This window comes from Amblyraja radiata, chromosome X (genome assembly GCF_010909765.2).
Source record: "Amblyraja radiata isolate CabotCenter1 chromosome X, sAmbRad1.1.pri, whole genome shotgun sequence".
NCBI lineage: Eukaryota > Metazoa > Chordata > Chondrichthyes > Rajiformes > Rajidae > Amblyraja > Amblyraja radiata.
This window is the reverse complement of record NC_045999.1, coordinates 5732195-5753521: the sequence shown is the minus strand read 5'-3', so window position 1 is coordinate 5753521 and position 21327 is coordinate 5732195. Positions and strand designations below refer to the sequence as shown.

Sequence of the window (21327 nt, the reverse complement as noted above, 5' to 3'; positions counted from 1 at the left end):
GTGGCTAAAGGGATCAGGGGGTATGGAGAGAAGGCAGGTACAGGATACTGAGTTGGATGATCAGCCATGATCATATTGAATGGCGGTGCAGGCTTGAAGGGCTGAATGGCCTACTCCTGCACCTAATTTCTATGTTTCTATTTGTACACTGTATCATTCTACAACTATCTGAGTGATAATTCTTAAATGAATTTTATCAGTGGTTTGATGAGTGTTTGGTTTCAGCTTTCTTCATGGCTGTGGGAATGTATTCAAATGTACATACAACATCTAGCCTACTTGGTTTTTCCTATGCGCTTCTCCTTTTTCCCCCCAAACCTTCATGTTACCAAGCAACGCTTTTCTGAAGCCAAGGCTGTTTATAACTGCGGAGGAGGTTGGGCCGTTTCCATGTTGCTGTGTGACACAAATGAAGAACTACACCCAGGCCACGTGTCTGATCTCCCTGAGTGTAGATTTATTATTGTCCACGTGTACCGAGGTACAGTGGAAAGCTTTGTTCTGATCCAACTAGATCAGACATATCATCCATAAATACAATCAAGTCAAATTCAAGTACAATAGGAAACCAAAGATCTCGGAGAAAACATACTCGGTCACGGGGAGAACGTACAAACTCCATACAGACAGCACCCATAGTCGGGATTGAACCCGGGTCTCTGGTGCTGCAAGCGCTGTAAGGCAGCAACTCAACCGCTGCACCACCTTGCCGCCTGTATAAGCAGAGGAGATTTGTTTAACATTATCTTCTGTGTGATCATTGTGGGCTGAAGGGATTGTTCCTGTGCTGTACTGTTTGTATGCATGCCCAGAAAGATCTCAGCGAGAAGCAATGTGGTGGGTGTACAGTCTGTTGGTCGCCCTGGACAGATAAAGGGCAGGACATCTGACAGGTGGAATTCCGTGACATTGTCTCTTTACACACTGCGTTCGGATGTGGGAGTGGGGCTTGAACTCACGACCTCCTGATGCAGAGATGTGAGGGTTTGAAGTGAAGCCTGACAAATGACAGGGATGTAATGCTGAGGCTCTACAAGGCGCTGGTCAGGACACATTTGGAATAGTGTGAGCAATATTTGGCACCATATCTGTGCTGGCTCTGGAGAGGTTTACAAGAATGATCCCAGGAATAAATAGCTTAACCTATGATGAGCGTTTGACTGCACTGGGCCTGTGCTTCTTCTTCTTCTTCTTTCATGTGGCGTGCACAGCCTAAAGTTGTTAGACAACTTGTTCTATTTGATCTTCCGTTTGTGCACGTCGAGTTGATTGCATTAGTCGAAACAGGGCGGACCACGTGAAGGTTGCAATCTCCCACCCCGGCCTGTGTTCACTGGAGTTTAGAAGAATGACAATTGGAACATGCAGAATAGTAAAAGGTTTGGATAGAGTGGATGTGGAGAGGATGTTTCCACTAGTGGGGGAGTCTAGGACTAGTGGTCATAAGCCTCAGAATTATAGGACGTTCTTTTAGGAATTAGATGGGGAGGAATTTCTTCAGCCAGAGGGTGGTGAATCTGTAGAATTCTTTGCCACAGGAGGTTGTGGAGGCCATCAATGGATATTTTTAAGGCAGAGATAGAGAGATTATTGATTAATACGGGTGTCAGGGAGTATGGGGAGAAGGCAGGAGAATGGGGTTAGGAGGGAGAGATAGATCAGCCATGATTGAATGGCAGAGTAGACTTGATGGGCCGAATGGTCTATTTCTGCTCCTATCTCATGATTTTTGTGAAATGAAAACAGAGGCTTTGGATTATTTTTTGGATTGAGTATGAATCTGCTGTGAGTCATTCAGTGTGGGAAAGCTTTATTATATCTCATCGTGATGCATTAATAGTTGCATTAGCGATCTTAATCAATGATTCTACCTTTAAATATCGGAATTCCGTTTTCATTTCATGGAACATCTGACTTAACAGATCAAATTATACTGACTAAAATGGAAAATGTAAGAGTCCATTTACTAAAACACGATCCTATTATTTATTTTGTATTCTACATTTTTAAACATCAAGGAGGCAGACTCTTGCAATAAAAGCAGCACTCACAGGATTTAAATACATCACTGACTGCACCATCCTGATTACTGTTCGTATCGGGTGCATTGCTATCTTTAAATATTTTGTTCAAATGTGAAATAACATCCCCATATCTCGTTCAAGCTCAGAAAACCTGGCAGGCTTGGGACTTTTTGATGGTGCTGGACTTGGAGTTTTTCTGGATATCTGTGCTATTAATACACTTTATTTCATTTTTTTATCCGTTGCACAGTTGTAATATAAATATAAATTTCTTCCGGTGGAACCCGAGGAGTTTAAAGGGGGACGGTGAACATGGAAGCGGTGCAGACCCTTGCAACGGCTGCAATCCGCTCATTTTTTGATGCCTGGTGTTCTGGACCTCAAACCAAGCTCCATCCACGCAGCCAGCCCACGCTCCCACCCCTGGGGTATGAACGCTCTCCGGACCCTTGGGGTCTTGCCACACTCTTGCCCCTGGTCTGGCCCCTGCGTCTGACCACTCTCCTGTCCCTGGCCCATGACACTCTGGCCCCTGGGGTCTGCCTATTTCCTTCGCTCCATAGATGCTGCTGCACCCGCTGAGTTTCTCCAGCATTTTTGTGTACCTTCGATTTTCCAGCATCTGCAGTTCCTTCTTAAACACAGCCCTTGAGGGTCTGACCTCTCTCTGGCCTCTGGGTATGACCACTCTCCGGCCCCTGGGTCTGGCCACACTCTGGACCTGAGTCCCCGCACTCTGCACCCCCCAGTCTGAATACACTCTGGACCTCCAGTTAGGCTACACTCCAGCACCCCAACCCTGACCAGTCTCAGGAACCCACCCAGGCCCACACTCCAGCATCAACCCCTGGCCATCCACATTGCACCCTGTATTCACCACTCACAGTCTGGGCCACTGAGTTAGTCAGAAGACGGACAATCGTGCTATCAGTACTACTGGACAATTGGAGTTTAACTACACTGTGGGATATAGGATCCTGCGTGGAGGAGGAGTGTTTCAACTTTTTGACCAAAGTGATGAATGTGCCCTACAATGATAACATCTAAAACCACATAGCTGTGTCATTGTGCAAAATATAGCCTGTTAATCTCCTCCTGGCCAGAGTGTATACAATGCATGGGAAGGAACTGCAGATGCTGGTTTATACCGAAAATAGACACATATAGCTGGAATAACTCAGCGGGACAGGCAGCATCTCTGGGGACATGGAATGGGTCTGAAGAAGGGTTTTGACCAGAAACGTTACCTATTCCTTCTCTCCAGAGACGCTGCCTGTCCCACTGAGTTACTCCAGCTTTTTTGTGTCTCTACACAATACACGTGCGCTACTCACCAACATTGAACTGCAGGCAGAAACCAGCATTTACCAGTGTTAATCTCCCCTCTAGGATCTTTGGTGTGTTAGTCTGCAGCTCTTGGCATGTGACCAACTGCATGAAAGGGTTTGCTGTTATTGGGTGGTATCTCTCCAGTTGCGGAGAACAATCAAGCAGCCCTCTGGTTTTTGTTTAGCGAAAGAATTCCAAACACTCGAAAATGCTCAAAGCCTCGAGTTCAAAGATCAGCTGAAGTTCAGTGGTAGGTGCCTCGTTGTTGGAAGCTTCCCATCGGTTTTAACTCTGCCAGGCATCTTTTCTACGGTTGCCCCTGGTAACGCATTCTTACCGTGGGGCCTGCTGGTGACAGGTCTACGGTGGAATTCCATGGAGCCGGCTGAATTGTTCGCTGAGTGCCCTTTGGGAATTTGGCTGGGCAGTGGGGAAACTGAGAGCCGATTTGTTTAATTTGCTCGAAATTTTTTATGGGAACAGGTCAAAGGTGGAAATTGGGAATGGAGCTGTTGGCTTCTTTAGCGCAGACGGCCATAATTCAATTAATTCTTTTATATTCTTTTTTTCTCTGGGCAGGATTTTATTTAGTGGGTTATATTGGAACGCAGCCCAATAAATTATATTGTTAACCCTGCAGGTTTTCAGCCAGAATAGAAATGGTTCTCAAACAGGAGAATGGGTTTGAAAAGGACTTTATGCTTCTTTTCATGTAAATAAAACAGACCAGGGTTCTCAGAAATAGGCACACAATAAGGCTGATGGTGGAACTATTTGAATCTGAATGTGGTGGTCACTCAGGATTAGACTCGGTTGCAAATGGTTTGAAAGTGAATGTCGGTCTTTGGATACAACAGGGTGAATGGCTGTCTGTCTCCAACAGTTAAACGCTCGGCCAACTGGGAGTGCTGGCGGTCGGAGCCTAAGAAGGGAGCACACTCTGATGCCATTCCAGGGCTGTGGCAATGGATGTGAAGACTGGGAACCGAAGGGTTGGTGCTCATTGAGTGGGAGAACAAGCACAATGGGACATTACTGATGGAGCTCGGCCATGGTAGCTGTTTTTCCATACGAACATCATGCTGATGAGGTGTGAGATCAAATTTCCTGTGTCTTGAGTTCAGCACAGTTCATCATCCTCTCCACCGTACGCTCATCTCCATTCTGAAGTAGACACAAAATGCTGGAGTAACTCAGCGGGACAGGCAGCATCTCTGGAGAGAGGAATGGATGACGTTTCGGGTCAAGATCTTCAGAGCATTCCTTCTTTCCAGAGATGCTGCCTGTCCCGCTGAGCTACTCCAGCTTTTTGTGTCTATACTGGATAATAATGTCCTGTGTTAATGCAATATTACAACGGAAGTGGATGCAATGTTTAAACATCTCGTTGACAAATTGTTCTTGATATGCCATTTGTCTCCAAAATTGATAAGGTTTACCTCAATGTCATGAGTCAGGATTTGTTCATCTTCTCAAAGATTAATATTTCATCTGATGGGCCTTTTCAAAGAATTGAATACTATTTTCACAATGCACTGTCACGTTGACTATCATAATTCCTGCCTCTTCTCAATCATCATGTTATGTTTCCACGCCAACTTCTGCCTGTAATTTTGCATATACCTCTGTCTTCCACTCATAGACCGCTCCTTAAGGATTTTGTTTTCAATTGGGGAAGCACGTTGGCAAACTAGTGAAGCTGCCGTCTCACAATTCAGACAACCTATATTGAATTATGCCCTTTGGTGCTGTCTGTGCAGAGTTTGCATGTGAATGAATGAATAAATACTTTCTTGTCACATGTGACAAGTCACGGTGAATTTCTTTCCTTGGTTACCCAAGGTATGCAAAGAGTCTCCATATAAAGGGCGATGACAAAGTTACAAAGTATATCTTCCCAGTGAACGTGTGGGTTTTCCTCTGGGTGCTCCAGCTTCCTTTCTTGTCACAAAGATGCTCAGGCTGGGAGGTTAATTGGCCCTTGTGTCGTGGTAGAGTGGTAGAATCTGGGGAGAATTGATAAGAATGTGTGGAGAATAGATTGTGATTAGTATAGGATTGGTGAAAATGGATGCATGATGGACAGCAATGAACTTGATGGGTTGAAGGACCTATTCCCATGCTGTAAAATCCAATGACTATGACGTGAAGTGGGCTTGCATATGACACATGAGATTAATAATAACTCATCGAATAAGGCATTTCAATATACCAATATTTATACCAATATAGGGAGATACAAAAACCACACTGACAGCAGCAATGATTAGTGAAGAAGGATCTCGACCCGAAACGTCGCCCATTCCTTCTCTCCATAGATGCTGCCTCACCCGCTGAGTTTCTCCAGGAATTTTGCAACGTAGGATCAAACCAAGGTCACTGGAGCTGTGAGCCAGCAGTTCTACTAGCTACACCACTGTAGTAGCCATTTAGCTTAACTCAGTATGTTATAACTATAAATTTTATCTGCCTGTAATTATGTGGGTGGGATTTATACGTAGTTTGAGGCATGTTTGCGGCTAGGATTCTCGCGCACTCATAGAAACATAGAAAATAGGTGCAGGAGGAGGCCATTCGGCCCTTCGAGCCCTTCATTATGATGATGGCTGATCGTTCCCTATCAATAACCCGCGCCTGCCTTCTCCCCATATCCTCTTGACTCCACTAGCCCCTAGAGCTCTATCTAACTCTCTCTTAAATCCATCCAGTGACTTGGCCTCCACTGCCCTCTGTGGCAGGGAATTCCACAAATTCACAACTCACTGGGTGAAAAAGTTTTTACTCACCTCAGTCTTAAATGACCTCCCCTTTATTCTAAGACTCACTGATAGCTTTAGTTTTGTTCGAAGAGGCATGGGGGAAGAGGTCACAGCTTTCGACCATGCATGAGTTTGACCACGAGTAAGATCAAAATGTACTTACACAAGAAGAAGTTTGGATGAATATCTTACTGTTTTTACTACTACAATAAAGAAACTATTAATTAGGAGACTGAGTTTGGAAGATTTATCTTTCAATGGCATTGATTGTCTCGTGGGGAGCTCGTGAGTGCGTTTCGATTATCTCCTGAACCCCTGTCTTCAATCAAAGTAACTAAAGGAAAGATCCCTTGAACAATGTGAAAATCTGTCATTATAACCACTGTGTCATTTTGTATATACTACTATAACGTCATGGAGTCATACAGCATGGAAACAGGCCCTTCGGCCCATCTTGTCCAGGCCGACCAAGATGCCCCATCTATACTAGTTCCACCTGCCCGCATTTGGCCTATAGCCCTCCAAACCTCTCCCATCCATGGCGTTTAAATGTTGTTATGGTACCTGCCTCAACTACCTCATCAAAAGTTGCCACTCAGGCTCCTATTAAATTGTTCCCCCCTCACCTTAAACCCATATCCTCTGGGTCTTGATCTCCCTACTCTGGGTAAACCAATTATGCATCTCCCTAGTTGTATATCCACCCTATCTATTCCCCTCATGATCTTATACACCTCTAAAAGATAACCTCCCATCCTCCTGGTGCTCCTAGCCTTCCCAAACTCTCCCTATAGTTCAGGGCCTCTAGTCCAGGCAAAAACCTTGTATGAAATCTTCTCTGTACTCTTTCCAGCTGAACATCTTTCCTGTAGCAGGGTGACCAAAACTGAGCACAATACTGCAAATGTGGCCCCACCAACATCTTGTACAACTGTAACATAACGTCCCAATCGGGCACCTTTTGTGATCCCAGTCTAATGAAGTGCACTCACATTCAGGCATTCTGTACTTTGTGCCTTTACATTGTCTCTGTGACTCAGTTGGTAGCATTTTGTGTTGCAAGATTATGTTCACATTCCACTCCAAACATGTGAACACTGAACTCCACATTATCACACTTGAGGGAGTAGTGCATTCCTGAAAGTCTTGCCCTTCAGAAAAATAAATCAACTCAACTCACTCGCCATATATCCCACAGCCGATCGGAGAGTGGAGGATTTATCCTGGCATATTGGGCCAATATTTGCCTTTTGAGCAATAAATCAACATCATTAAGCAGATGTTCTGGTTGTTATCAGCTTGTTGTTCACGAGACATTGGCTACTGTGTGCCTTTTGTACTAACAAACAAGTGCACTTTTCTGGATTCTTGGGAGATTTTTGAGATCATGAATGTGATGGAGATGCAGGTCTGTTTTTTAAATGTGACTTATTGTTTGATCCTATCCTTGGATCACACTCTGTGAGAAAAAGTTGCCCCTCAAGTTCCATCTTTTCCCCCCTCACCTCAAAGTCATAGAAACATAGAAAATAGATGCAGGAGTAGGCCATTCGGCCCTTCGAGCCTGCACCGCCATTCGATATGATCATGGCTGATCATCCAACTCAGTATCCCATCCCTGCCTTCTCTCCATACCCCCTGATCCCTTTAGCCCCAAGGGCCACATCTAACTCCCTCTTAAATATAGCCAATGAACTGGTCTCAACTACCTTCTGTGGCAGAGAATTCCACAGATTCACCACTCTCTGTGTAAAAAATGATTTTCTCATCTCGGTCTTAAAAGACTTCCCTCTTATCCTTAAACTGTGACCCCTAGTTCTGGACTTCCCCAACATTGGGAATAATCTTCCTGCATCTAGCCTGTCCAACCCCTTAAGAATTTTGTAAGTTTCTATAAGATCCCCCTTCAATCTTCTAAATTCTAGCGTGTACAAGCCGAGTCTATCCAGTCTTTCTTCATATGAAAGTCCTGACATCCCAGGAATCAGTCTGGTTCTTGGTTCCCCTACTCTGGGCACAAGACTGTGCATCTACAGAAGGGTCTCGACCCGAAACGTCACCCATTCCTTCTCTCCAGAGATGCTGCCTGGCCCGCTGAGTTACTGAGTTGTGTCTATCTTTGGTGCATCTCCCTGAGATGGGCACCTACCCTACCTATTCCCCCTCATGATTTTATACACCTCTCTATAAGATCACACCTCATCCTCCTGCACTCCATGGAATAAAGTCCTCGACTGCTATCCTTGGAGAGTTCAAACTGTGCAACAAAAACAGCAAATGTTAAAAACATTGAGACGTCAGACAGGCGAAGTCTCTATTTCAGGGCTATGACTCCATTTTTTCAATCTGAAACGTTAACTCTGTTTCTCCTTCCACAGATGCTGCCTGACCTGCTGAGTATTTCAAGCATTTTTTTTAGGAATCTCAGCCTTCCATTCCTCTGTTTTTTTGAGTTTCATACTTGAGTTGCAACTCGCAATCAGGAGTTGAAATTTCTAGCGATGCTCAAGGTGGGCGGCATAGTGATGCAGCGGGTAGAGCTGTTGCCTCACAGCGCCGGTCCCGGGTCTCACCCTGGCCTTATGCTGTCTGTGTGGAGTTTGCACGTTCTCCCTGTGACCACATGGATTTCCTTCAGATCCTCCGGTTTCCTCCCACATCCCAAAGACGTGCGGATTTGCAGGTTCATTGTCCTCTGTAAATTGCCCCTAGTGTGGAGGGAGTGGGTGAAAAAGTGGGACAACACAGGTGATCAATGATCAGTGCGGACAAGGTGGGCTAAAGGGTCTGTTTCCATGTTGTATCTCTAAACTAAACTAAACAAAGTGAAGTCTGACTTCTGTATACTGGCTATCTCCCATCCAGTCCCACACATACTTCCTCCTCCAGTCTGCAAGCTTTTGAAAGTAAAACTTGGTACCTGTAACTTATAAAAGCAAGTTTCTGAGTTGGTTTTTTTCTCCAAATCTTTTGGTAAAGTCCTAAACTCTTTGGATTTCCCAATCTATTAAACTCTCCTTTTGAACAAAACCCAACTAGGTATACTGCTGAAGAATTAATCCTGGTGGATCACATGTTGTATTAACATACAACACAGGAACTGTCCCTTTAGCCCACAAAGTCCATGCCAAACATGATATCAGCTTAAAATAATCTACTCTGCCTGTGAGTGATCCATATCCCTCCATTCCCTGCATCTCAACATGCCATATATACCATAATATAATCTCTCCGCATAGATCCATAAATGTAGAAAATAGTTAACAGCACTTTAAGGATATAGATTATGATCAACTAAAAAGGGACATTATTAGAGTATAACTCCAATTTGTTTATTAAGAAACTTGATGGTTTGGCATTTGGCTCACTGGTAATGCTGGGTGCACTCCCTTGAAGCTACCTGGGCTCTGGAGTTCCCAAACTCCCTTGAAACTCACCCGATTCACTGGAGATTATAACACTGTGTAACATTTTTAAGAAAGTGAATTAAAAGTATTGGGGGTATAAGAATAATATCGAATGGCCTAGAAATCTTCCAGTCCAGCATCTTGAAAGTCTAAAGCACGCTATTTTATCAGAGTTTTACTCCATATTTATTTCTTCTCATTCATTACATCCTGCCTTGATTTCCCTCTTCTCTAATCTGCACAGTTTTCATTATTACCATGAATTTTTAATCACTCCAAGGTCTTATGAGGACTCCTTGTGGGAACTTGTGTAAATGCAGCATTTTGCCCTGAGCTCACAGATGGGCTTGGAACTCAAGCTTGCCAGCACCGCAGAGTTTAGTTTAGTTTGGAGATACAGCATGGAAACTGATACAGCTTTGGCCCACTGAGTTCACGTCAACCATCGATCACCTGGTCGCACTAGTTCTGTGTTATCCCGCTTTCTCATCCACCTCCTACACATCAGGGGCAATTTGCACCAGTTTCCACAAATTAAAGATTCATCTCCAACGAACAATCCCGACAAAAGAAATGTGGACTGTCAAAGAAAAACTATAGATTTAAAATTTTATCTGAATAATAACCTGCACGTGTTTGGAGTGTGGGAGGAAACCAGAGCACCTGGAGAAAACCCATGCGGTCATGGGCAGAACGTTGAAACTCCGTACAGACGGCAAACGTAGTCAGTATTGAACACGGGTCTCTGCCGCTGTAAGGCAGCAACTCTACTGCTTTGCCACTCTGCCGCCCCTCATTTCATTATTTCCTTTTCTTTTCCTCACTAGTACTGTAATTGTTGGTTCAATGCCTGGGGTGGAATCTGGTTTGGAACCATAGAAAAAGAATGTGGTGTTTGAGCAGCCTTTCCAGTATTCTGGAGCAAACTCTTTAGCAATGTGTGTTAGCAGAGTATTTCATCATGGTGCTTAACTCAATTCTGTCCACACATGCTTCATTGACAAAGAGTTTGAATTCCAGATAGTTTTTTTTCTTTGCCACCCTGGCCAAAGGTAAGTCTTTAATTTCACTCCAGCTGACTATTTAGTCATTATCAGATTATTGCTTTTGGAAGCTTGCAATATAGAATAGAATAGAATAGAATAGAATAGAATAGAATCTTTAATTGCCACGCAACCAGGGTTGGTGGTATTTGGGTTCGGTACATGATGGTACACTGCTTTTGTTACATACCACTAATAACACAGATCACCGTAATAAGTGCATCCATACCACATCACAAATCACAAATCTCACCAACAATACATAGTGCAAAAGAACAAACAAATTGCTGCATTTCCCACATTAAAAGAGTGACTACATGTCAAGACATATGTGGTCATGGAACGATACAGCACAGAGGTAGCCCTCATTTGCACGCTCGGTTGCTGTAAGATTTTGTTCTTACTTTGTAGAATTTAAGTAGCAATATGTTACCAGCACAATAAATGAGTTTATCAGATAAACCCCAGGGTCCTGTGAAGCATAGGATTGGGATTAAATGGATAAACCTACTGAAGAGCTGGTACAGGAATAGCAAATGAATGACTTTTTTCCCCTGCAGTATGAAGAAGGGTCCCAAACCGAAATGTCATCTGCCCATTTCCCTCCATAGATGCTGCCTGGGCTTCCTCCAGCACTTTGTTTTTTTGCTCAAGATTTCAGCATCTGCTGTCTCTTGTCTTTTTTTCTCTATCATTCTAAGATTCACCCTCTAGATTCCCACAGAATCTTAGAATGATAGAGAAAAAAAGCCAATCAGGCTTATTCCATCCACCACTGTAACATGGGCAGATTCAGTCTCCTACAGGTGAGCGATCACACATATGCCAATATGATAGATATTGCCAGTGGCGGGAGAGTCTAGGACCAGAGGGCACAGCTTCAGAATAAAAGAACGCACCTTTAGAATGGAGATGAGGAAAATGTCTTTAGCCAGAGGATGGTGAATTTGTGGTATTCATTGCTACTGATGGCTGTGGAGGCCAAGTCAATGGATATTTTTAGAGCAGAGATTGATAGGTTCCCGATTAGTCAGGGCGTCAAAGGTTACAGGGAGAAGGCAGGAGAATGGGGATGAGAGGGAAAAATAGATCAGCCACGATGGAATGGTAGAGCAGACTCGATGGGCCAAATGGCCTAGTTCTGCTCCTATGTCTTATGATCTCATGAGTATACATCTGTACTTCAACATAAGTTCCCCAATCAGTCACTGTATCGTAATGGGTTAAATGCTCTTATCTGATCCTGAAGTAATTGCTGTAACAGCTGCTTCTGTTCATTATCCTGTTCTTGCTTAAAGCATACAGCATGTGTTGGCATTAGATGAATATATGATTAACTTGGCTAAGATGATTTTTATGGCTGAGCATCCAAACATTGCTGTTAAAAATTTCTGTATTAAAAATGAGAAAATGAACAACTGAGGCAGCGTGAAAACAGACAGACTCATTAATTAATTTAGTGGTTATGTTTAAGAAGGAACTGCAGATGCTGGAAAAACGAAGGTAGATAAAAATGCTGGAGAAACTCAGCGAGTGAGGAAGCGTATATGGAGCGAAGGAAATAGGCAACGTCTCGGATCGAGACCCTTCTTCAGACTGATGTGAGGGTGGGGGGGGGGGGGGGGCGGGAAGACGAATGGAAGAGGCAGAGACAGTGGGCTGAGGGAGAGCTGGGACGGGGAGGAGAAAGCAGGGACTACCTAAAATTAGAGAAAACAATGTTCATATGGCTGGGGTGTAAACTACCCAAGTGAAATATGAGTTACTGCTCCTTCAATTTACAGTGGGCCTCACTATGGCCATGAAGGAGGCCCAGGACAGAAAGGTCAGATTTGAAATGGGAGGGGGAGTTGAAGTGCTGAGTCACCGGGAGATCAGGTTGGTTATTGCGTGGTGTTGCCATCAGATCCAATATTGTCATTTCGATTTTGTTTTCGCTTTCTCGACATTTATTTCGGACACATGAATACCATCCCCAACTCCCCAAAATATCCAGGAACAGAAAATGTTGGAAGAGCATTTATTCCTTCAAAATATTCACTTGTTTTTGCCCGAGGCACCCTCCAGAATATGGTCAACGTGAACATGACTGATGATTAACATTGAATAATGAGTTTCCATTTGAGGTCATGAGGCTGTACAGCTCAAAAACAGGTTCTTCAGCCCACCTTGTCCATGCTGACAAAGTTGGCATTCTGGGCTAGTCCTACATACTTGCATTTGGCCCATATCCCTCTAAACCCTTCCTATCCATATATCTGTCATAGAAAATAGGTGCAGGAGGAGGCCATTCAGCCCTTTGAGCCAGCACCACCATTCATTGTGATCATGGCTGATCGTCCTAAATGTTTATTGTAAGTTGTAATTGCATCCACTTCCCCAGGCAGCTCATTCCAGGTACAGACTAACCTCTGAGTGAAAAGGTTTCCCCTGAAGTCCCTCCCCTCTCACATTAAGTCCATGCCCTCTAGCTTTAGACACTCTGAAGAAGGGGTCTCGACCCGAAACGTCAACCATTCCTTCTCTCCAGAGATGCTGCCTGTCCCGCTGAGTTACTCCAGCATACCCTCTAGCTTTAGAAATCCTACCCTGGTAAAAAGACTGTGAGTGCTCATTTTATCTACTTGACAGCAAAATACTATATTACTAATAAGACCACACAGGCTAATCTACATATGAGAACTGGGAATAGGAGAAAGGAGAACTTGATTAGATGCAACGTATTTGACTGATTTTCTCTCTGCATTTTATGAGGCGTTAAAGTCAGATCAACATTCCTGACACCATCCCAAGTGAGTAACCCCAGCCCCCCGATTAATTATTGAAATTCACCAAGAGAAAAGAGCCCTATCAATTATTGAAGCTTTCCCTCAAACACTACGTACCACTTTCTACGGTTGAGACCAGTTCTGTGAAGCCGAACAAACAAAGAGACACTGATATAGCTCATTAAATGTGAAAGATTTAGGATGAGATTAGCAGGGAAAGAATGCATTTGTCAAACTTGAAACAAACCAAAGAAATCTTGTACAGATGCGAGGAAGTAGAACACAAAGTGCTGGGGTAACTCGGTGGATTAGGCAGCATCTATCTTCAGACAAAAACTAATGTTGTAATTATTTATCTTTTGCTACTTCAACTCGCAGCTTAATTCGTGGCTTAATGTGGTCCGTCACTGCTGCAGTGTAGTGAATGCGGCCGATGGGTTTCCATTTCACAGCATCTTCAAACAACATTAAAAGCAACTTGATATTCTGATAGACACAACATGCTGGAGTAACTCAACGAGTCAGGCAGCATCTCTGGAGAAAATGGATAGGTGACTTTTCAGCTCTGGACTTTTCTTAAAGACTGAATTTGATGTTGGTTGAGGGATAAATGCGGGCCAGGACTTCAAATGAAACTCGAGACACAAGGAACTGCAGATGCTCGAATCTTGCGCAAAACACAAAGTGTTGGAGGAACTCAGCGGGTCGGGCAGCATTTGTGGAGAGAACGGACAGATAACATTTTAGGTCAGGACCATTCTCCCCAACTCTTCTTCCAATAATGCACAAATGCTCTATGCAAAAGCAATCCAACTAATCCCATCTCTCCATCCTCTCCCAATAGCCTTACAAATGGCACTTGTGGAATGGCTGATAGAGCTGAACTGTACTTACTCTCTCTTGCCTCAATTTAATTCTTCCACTCTGCAATCTATTCCCCACTTCATTCATTGTTAGAAAATACGAATGTCTGCAGTTCTTTGTCATAACTTGAATTGTTTCTGATGATTTCAACTTCTCTTGATCACCAAATAAAGAAAAGGGCCTCGTCTCTGGAGAGAAGGAATGGGTGACGTTTTGGGTTGAGACCCTTTGTCAGTCTGACCTGAAATGTCACCCATTCCTTCTCTCCAGAGATGCTGACTGTCCCACTGAGTTATTCCAGCATTTTGTGTCTTTGTTCACAGCATCTGCAGTTCCTTCCAACACAAAGAAAAAGTCTTAGTCTCCAAAGCCCATGGACTGTCATTCAGTAAGAGGATGCTTCATTGTGACACACTGCCAAAGATCAAAGCAATTGCCTTGGCTCATCTTCCTCAACCACTTCTCTTTCCTGTGTTGGCAGCAGATGCTTCACACATTCCTCTCACACTGAAAGCTCAGAGAACTGTTTCAAGGAGATCTTTTTTTAAAAACTCCTTGCATTTTCTATTTTAATCTTGAGACAAAGGTTTGAAACAGTGGGAATTCTCCCTGGTGTGGAATGAAATTAATAAATAATTGATACATTTCACGCATACAGATAGAAAAGAATGCTCTATTAGATCATGGAAACTGAACATGATGGAGTTGCAACACTGCAGAACCATGTTTAACACATGGTTTAAAACTTCCACTAGCCTATTACATAAAAGAATGTTATATTCATGCCCTGGCAAAAATTATGCTTTTCCAGCTAGATTTTATTTTGGAGACATGAGATCGCAGATGCTGGGATGCTGGAATCATTTATACTATTTAGTAATGTACAGTACAAAAATGTAGCCACAAGAATGCAATAAAAATGAAATAATCAGAACAGACAGCCTAATCTAAAAACATTAGAAGTTTGGTGATTATTTGCAAGAATTCAACCAACATGTAGTCAATGGAATGAGTTTGGATGTAGGGTACAATGCTTCTTTATAGTATGTCTGTACTTATGACCGGCTATTAACTTCTAGACAAAGTGTCTTTGTCTATTGACAATGTGTTTGACCCACCACTTCATGAAACAAAAACTCAAACTGCAGCAGAAATATACTTTTAAGAGAAATTGACTTTAGGGGTGACACGGTGGCACAGAGGTAGAGTTGCTGCCTTTCAGCGCCAGAGGCCCGGGTTCGATCCTGACTACGGGTGCTGTCTAAGTGGAGTTTGTACCTTCTCCCCGGGACCTGCGTGGGATTTCTCCGGGAACTCCTTTACACCCACATTCAAAAGACGTACAGGTGTGTACATTAATTGGCTTGGTAAATTGTAAATTGTCCCTAGCGTGTAGGATAGTGTTAGCATACAGGGACCGCTGGTCGGCACGAACTTGCAGGGCCAAAGGGCCTGTTTTCATGCTGTATCTCGAAACTAAACTAAATCTCTGAAGATCTTTCCTGGTCCGAGAACACTAATGCAATCATCAAAAAAGCACATCAGCGCCTCTACTTCCTGAGAAGATTACGGAGAGTCGGATTGTCAAGGAAGACTCTCTCTAACTTCTACAGGTGCACAGTCGAGAGCATGCTGACCGGTTGCATCGTGGCTTGGTTCGGCAATTTGAGCGCCCTGGAAAGGAAAAGACTACAAAAAGTAGTAAACACTGCCCAGTCCATCATCGGCTCTGACCTTCCTTCCATCGAGGGGATCTATCGCAGTCGCTGCCTCAAAAAGGCTGGCAGTATCATGAAAGACCCACACCATCCTGGCCACACACTCATCTCCCTGCTACCTTCAGGTAGAAGGTACAGGAGCCTGAAGACTGCAACAACCAGGTTCAGGAATAGTTACTTCCCCTCAGCCATCAGGCTATTAAACCTGGCTCGGACAAAACTCTGATTATTACCAACCACTTTCTGTTATTTGCACTATCAGTTTATTTATTCATGTGCGTATATATTTATATCATGGTATATGGACACATTTATCTGTTTTGTAGTAAATGCCTACTATTTTCTGTGTGCTTAAGCAAAGCAAGAATTTCATTGTCCTATACAGGGACACATGACAATAAACTAACTTGAACTTGAACTTGAACTAATTAAAGTTGAATACTTGTTGGAAAGGAATGCTTTTCACGAGAATATGCTTCACAGGATAAAAGGATGCCCTTTCTTTATTTGGTGCCAAGACAGCTGACAAAGAACCTGTACACTTTCCAGCTCTCAACGTGTGGCTTCAAGTGCATATCAGAGTTTATTTTATATGTACTGTACGTTTCTGCCTCTGATGCCCTTTTATCCAATGAGTTTCAGACCATCTTCACCTTTGGTTAAAATAAAGTTTGCAATTACATTAATCTCACTTCCTCCTTGGTGTGGAACCATTTGCTGATGGAAGTAGTTCCATCCTACACCCTTCATCATGGCCACATATAATTCTATATACCTCAAATATCTTCTCAGCCCAGGGTATTCCAAAGGATATTATCTCAAACTTTACTCATATTATCCCATGACTAAAATTATTTTGGTTCAAGCAACATACATGTGAATCTCTTCTTTCCCCCCTCTGGGGTAGTTGCATCTTGTACAGAAAGTTGATAGAAATCTGATGTGGTTGGTTCTTTATACAGTTCCAGCCCAACTTCCCTTATATTCTAGAAATCAGCTAAAATTGTATACCTTATGCCTTCTTAACCATTTTGTCTTCCTGACCTATTATCTATGGACACACTCTCCAAGATCCCCTTTTCTTTACACATTCTTTTAGTATCCTATTATTTATTGTGTATTCTATGCCCTTTGTTCATTCAGTCCCAGCCACTCCTCAGTGCATTACTTCACACTTATCTGAGTGTAATTCCATTTGCTCACTGCCCAGCTGCTACTTCATTTATATCTTCCTGCAGGCAACTGCTGGCTCCCCAACATTAATTACACTTAGCCCACTCTACTGACGTACTGTCTGAGGATTCATGTATCTGTGAGACGAGTCATGTTGCTCACTCTACATTTGGACAGATGCATGGGTAGGAGAGGTTTAGAGGGATGAACACAAAATGCAGGCAAATGGGACTAGCTTAGATGGGGCATCTTGGACAACATGGAAATGTTGGGCCAAAGGCCTGTTTCCATGCTGTATGATTCTATATTTTATTGGGAGGGTTGGTACTCATTACAATTTCCTCCAGAGAGCTCTTCTGTGGTGAATGAAAATAGGAGAATGGGGCCATACAGCCCTTCTTCGCCATTCAATCATGGCTGATCTATTTTCCCCTCTCAACCCCATTCTCCTGCCTTCCCCTGTAACCGTTCACACCCTTACTAATCGTAAATCTACCAATCTCTGATTTAGAAGTACCCAACGACTTGGCCTCCACCGCAGTCTGTGGCAATGAACTCCACAGATTCACCACCCTCTGGAAAATAAAATTCATCCTCATCTCTATTCTGAAGGTATGTCCTTTTATTTTGAGGTTATGTTCAATGTTTTTGTGACTCTCCCATTACTACAAACATCCTTTCCACGTCCACTCTATCTAGGCCTTTTGTTATTCAGAGAGTTTCAATAAGATCTTCCCTCTATGCCATGTGCTGGATTGCATTTGGTGTCCTGTGCCAAAATGCAGAATCAGTGTGTGGCCATATGTGAGATGAGGACATCCAGAGGCAAGGGCTGGGAGTGCAGGAAGGCTGGAGCAGTGTTCTGGAATATGGGCCAGGCACGTGGTCAGAAGTGGAGCTGGGGTCAGGAACATCGGAATCAGGAAAGTGAGTAGGATTGCAGTCAGTGCCGGAGTCGCAGTGTTGGAATGTTTCAGCTTGTTTTGACAAGTTGTTATATCCACAAAGGGAAAATGTAGAAACAAAGAACTGCAGAGGCTAGTTTGCTAAAAATGACAGAAAGTGCTGGAGTAACTCAACAGGTCAAGCAGGGGGACATGGATAGGTGACGTTTCAGCTCGGGACTCTTCTTCAATCTGAAGGGTCCCGACCCGAAATGTCTCCTATCCATGTTCTCCAGAGATGCTCCCTGACCTGCTGAGTTACTTCAGCACTTTGTGTTTTTTTAATATCCATACAGGGGTTGACTGAAGCGTGTCATTACATCCTCCTTAACATCCGTGTTTTTTGTGTCATCAGCAGTCATCTTAATTAGAGCGTCTACATTCAATCACTTACCATACAAATTGTATAACTTTAATACTAAGATCACCCGGATACTGCCTGGATTTACGAGCTTGAGATAGAGAGAGATTATATATGCTAGGATTTTTTTCTCTGGAGCATTGGAGGTTGAGAGGTAACTTTATTAAAGTGCACAACATTATGAAGTGCATGGATAAAGTGAACACTTTTTTACCAAGGTAGAGGATTCTAAAAATAGAGGACTCAGGCTTGTGAGAGAGGAGATATTTAAGAGGGAGCTCAGGGATACTTTTCTCACTCAGAGGACAGCCCGTATCTGGAATAAGCAGAAGCTATAGAAATGGATACAGTTATGAATTATAAAACACTTTTGGATACATATGTGTATTAGCGTTTAGAGGCAAATTCAAGCAAAAAGGATTTGTATCATTTCCCATCAGGATCTTTTTTAAGACAGATGTTCTCCAGAGGTGCTGTCTGACCTGCTGAGTTACTCCAGCACTATGCGTATGTTTTTTGGTAAACCAGCTCCTGCATTTCCTTGTATCTCCAATAGTTTAAGGACTTAGCTCACCCCATTTTGAAGATTGCTTCAGTGATAAACTCAACGGTGATTGCTGTGGAAAGGTGTGTAGCCAAAAAGAGAGGGAGCCAGCAGCTTCCATCACTTTCAATGGGTGGTGAAGATGAAAATGGTAGGATCAGTGTGGCCTCTTGACCACTGCTAGTCAGTGCCCTGGGATGCACGCAACCCTCTGGCCTGGGTGTAGTCCTGAGTCCCACATCCCAGCATTGAGCTGCTGCTTTGCTCAGTGCATCCCGTCCAACACCCGTCTCCACAGGCAGCTTCTTCACCCCGAGCTGTGAGATGATTTGCTGCTGAATTTGCATCAGGTTCCTGGCAGAGTGATGGGGAGGGGTTTGTGCCAGGTTCCCAGCACAGTAGGGGTGTCAGTAAATTGTCTCTCTATACTTTAGCATTGGTTCCGTCAGGTTCTTGTGCATGTGTAGGAAGGAACTGCGGATGCTGGTTTAAACCGAAGACACAAAATGCTGGAGTAACTCAGCGGGACAGGCAGCATCTCTGGAGAAAATGAATGGGTGACATTTCGGGTCGAGACCCTTCTTCAGACTGTCTGAAGAAGGGTCTCGACCCGAAATGTCACCCATTGCTTCTCTCCAGAGATGCCGTCTGTCCCACTGAGTTATTCCAGGTTCTTGTGCAATCTGTACGCTAAGCAGAGTAATTCAAATCCCAAAATTTGCAAAATATGTCAAAGTTCAAAATAATGCTGCTGATGTGGGCCTGTGAAACATATCCTGTCAGAAAATTATTTCTGGGGTCACTGGGTCCTTGTAAAGTACAATGTTTCAGTGACAATGCTGTTCTATAAATGTGTTATCATCAGAGTGCAATGGAAAAATATATAGGAAGTAGGTTTGACACTTACAGGAATTGTGTGCCATAGATAAAACTGTTAATGAGTAAAGGACAAATAAACAGTGCATTATAATTGTTTTTTTAATTTAGTTTAACAGAATAAATTTGCATTTGTTGTAACGCTTATGATCTCTGAATATGTAAATTCCATAGCCATGATATTAGGGACATAACAGCATGTCAGGCAATAGGCGAACACAGGTGAGGGGTGGGGGGGTTGATAATTTTCTAGCACTTACTGCATGCAGGCACTGCCTCATTTGTTGTTCAATAAACAAACCACCCAACTATTGCACATACAGCAAGATGCCAGAAACATTATTAATGAATGTTGGTTGAGATACAAATGATAGCATCCCGTGTAAACTCCTTGTTCCCTTGGGCTAGAGAGCTTCCTACCTGAACATTAAAAATACCCGCGTACGTTGAATATCTGAAATCAAATCAGAAAATGCTGGGATTACCCTGCGGGCAAAATAGCATCTGTGGAAAGATAAAAAAGCATTAACATTTAAGGGCGGTAGAGTGGTGCAGCTGTTGCCTCACAGCACCAGAGAAAGGGGTTCGATCCTGACCTCTGCTGCTGTCTTCTTCTTCTTCTTCTTCTTCTTCTTCTTCTTCTTTCGTGTGGCGTGCACAGCCTAAAGTTGTTGGACAACTTGTTCTATTTGATCTTCCGTTTGTGCACGTCTAGTTGATTGCATTAGTCGAAACAGGGCGGACCACGTGAAGGTTGCAATCTTCCACCCCTGCTGCTGTCTGTACGGTGTCTGACATTATTATTACATTACATTAAGATTGAGGGGGGATCTTATAGAAATGTACAAAATTCTTAAGGGGTTGGACAGGCTAGATGCAGGAAGATTGTTCCCGATGTTGGGGAAGTCCAGAACAAGGGGTCACAGTTTAAGGATAAGGGGGAAATCTTTTAGGACCGAGATGAGGAAAACATTTTTCACACAGAGAGTGGTGAATCTCTGGAATTCTCTGCCACAGAAGGTAGTTGAGGCCAGTTCATTGGCTATATTTAAGAGGGAGTTAGATGTGGCCCTTGTGGCTAAAGGGATCAGGGGGTATGGAGAGAAGGCAGGTACAGGATACGGAGTTGGATGATCAGCCATGATCATATTGAATGGCGGTGCAGGCTCGAAGGGCCGAATGGCCTACTCCTGCACCTATTTTCTATGTTTCTATGTCATCGTCCAGGTCAATCAGACCTCGTTCACCATTCGGTAGCTGGTGTTTGGGGCAACTGGTGGCTATGTGCTCCATTCTCCATGTGCAGCATCTCTGGAGAGAAGGAATGGGTATTAAGCCTGGCTCGGACAAAACTCTGATTATTATGAACCCATTTTCTGTATTTGCACTTTATCAGTTTATTTATTCATGTGTGTATATATTTATATTATGGTATATGGACACACTGATCTGTTTTGTAGTAAATGCCTACTATGTTCTGTGTGCTTAAGCAAAGCAAGAATTTCATTGTCCTATAC

The 21327-nt window shown here is 43.4% G+C and overlaps 1 long non-coding RNA gene across 1 annotated transcript; it reads right to left on the bottom strand.

Moving 5' to 3' along the window:
* Nucleotides 1-2639: 2639 nt before the first annotated feature.
* LOC116968293 lies at nt 2640-9249 on the bottom strand. The gene is made up of 3 exons (XR_004410450.1): nt 9203-9249; nt 8262-8266; nt 2640-2658 (listed from the first exon to the last, which is right to left on the bottom strand). It is a non-coding gene; the product is annotated as an uncharacterized LOC116968293 (long non-coding RNA).
* Between the last annotated feature and the right edge of the window lie 12078 nt (nt 9250-21327).